This window comes from Cebus imitator, unplaced genomic scaffold, assembly GCF_001604975.1.
Source record: "Cebus imitator isolate Cc_AM_T3 unplaced genomic scaffold, Cebus_imitator-1.0 Scaffold140, whole genome shotgun sequence".
In the NCBI taxonomy this organism is placed as follows: domain Eukaryota; kingdom Metazoa; phylum Chordata; class Mammalia; order Primates; family Cebidae; genus Cebus; species Cebus imitator.
Window position 1 is genome coordinate 1,849,888 of NW_016107455.1, and position 1,804 is coordinate 1,851,691.

The window sequence follows — 1,804 nt, forward strand, 5'->3', positions numbered from 1 at the left end:
GGTTCAGGCAATTCTCCTGCCTCAGCCTCCTGAGTAGCTGGGATTACAGGCACGCGCCACCATGCCCAGCTAATTTTTTATATTTTTAGTAGAGACGGGGTTTCACCATTTTGACCAGGATGGTCTCGATCTCTTGACCTCGTGATCCACCCACCTCGGCCTCCCAAAGTGCTGGGATTACAGGCGTGAGCCACCGCGCCCGGCCACGAGACAGATATGATTTTAAAAGGAAAAAAAGCAAAGGACAAACGTAAAAAGACCACCCTTTGTGGGGCACCCCAGCTCCTTAGCTACAGACTCTGTCACTCATCCTTTAGCACCTGGGAAGGCTGGGGCAGATTTGAGCTGCCTCCGGCTGTGTCCAGACTGTCTGCACATGGCCTTTCTACATTCCCATTATGCATCTGCAAATCTGACCAGGCCTTAAACGGCACTGCTGCTCACCATTCGTTCTTGCCACTTGCCAGCAACTCCTGTGGCTAAGACCCTTGTTATTCTGCAAAGCGGGCAAGCAAGGTTGCCTTGCCTCCAGGAGACCCAGGGAGAAGAGCATGCAGGTTACAGATGCCGGGGTGGCAGATGTCGCCGTCCCCACGCACCTCCATCAGGAGGGCCCGGCCGGGGCTGCTGTGCCTTCATTTCACCGCCGTGGCCTGGGCGCAGGAAAGTCAACTCAGCTCTGGATTGAGGTCTGAGTCGTCAAACGTGGGGTAGAAATTTGAGCCCTTTTGGACTTTAAACCTATGGCCTGTTATAAAGTTGTAAGCAGAGAAGACTGTTAACTGTTCACTCTGTTTCTTCTGGGCCTGAGCTTTTCAAACTGTTGAAACAGTTTGGGAGTTGAAATATGTTTCTGCCTAGCTGAGAAGACATTGGATCCTTCTAGGAAAGGACAGCCAGGGAGGGACTGCTTATAACTGCACTGATCTGGGGCTAACCTTCCAACAGTTAAGAGGATGGCTAGGAACTGGCTAATAGAAATGGCACAAGGATGTCTCCTACCTATTTAGGGTTTTCGGTGACTGCAACTGAACTACCTACACATGTGAAGTAGACAAAAACATGGTATGTGAAAAATCAGGACACAAAATAGTAGCTTCATGCTGATGACTACGTCTCTAAATATAAGCAGGATTAGACATGAACACCAGGGACTTTCAGTCACTAGGGTTTTATGCTTGCTGCATTTTTTCTGTAAAGTGGAAAATAAAAATTTTAAAGGGATTGATTGTTGCCAAAAATACCTACAGTGACAAGAGAGAAATCAGCTCCGTGTAGTTAGAGGGTTTGTGTATAAGGGTAGGTAGATGTCATGGGCTGTCCCCCACTGTTTGGGCCCCATGCCACCCACCCCACGCTCAAAGGTGCAGACACCCCTCAGGAGGATGTGTATTTCTCACAAGAGCGACCTCCAGAACCTCATCCTGCTCACCATTTATGCTGCTGTCCGGCCTTGGCCTCCCCATGCTTCCCCCTGCCTTGGGCCCCCATAGTAGGCTTGATAGACTTTTAAAATAACCACACATCCTCTTATCCACCATAGTAACCATTTACCAGGCCAGGGATATTATTATTATTTTATTACATGATGAGATGTCAACATATTTAAATATTCAGCTAAATTGAACTTGAACTTGGTGGTCTCTGGTGGTGGTATTTAAGAAGGCCTCTGTACTTCCCTCTGGCCTATATCAATGACATGTTTTTTACATTAAATGTTGGCAAACTTGAAGGCCAAATGGCAGGGATGAAGAGCTTTTCCATGTGTGGCCAGAGGGCGCCGAGCTCACAGAGCTGCTCTTCC

At 48.3% G+C, this 1,804-nt stretch overlaps 1 protein-coding gene across 4 annotated transcripts in view; it reads right to left on the reverse strand.

Annotated features, from left to right (window-relative positions):
- SLC6A4 (solute carrier family 6 member 4) overlaps window positions 1-1,804 on the reverse strand; it is a 40,747-nt gene that overhangs the window by 25,637 nt on the left and 13,306 nt on the right. The window contains exon 1 of one of the 4 annotated variants that reach the window (XM_017542030.2): window positions 445-709. The exons of the other annotated variants lie outside the window; for them this stretch is intronic. The gene's annotated coding sequence lies outside the window, so the exon portion shown is untranslated. Of the gene's footprint in view, window positions 1-444; window positions 710-1,804 lie in introns of those variants that run through there. 4 annotated transcript variants of the gene reach the window in all.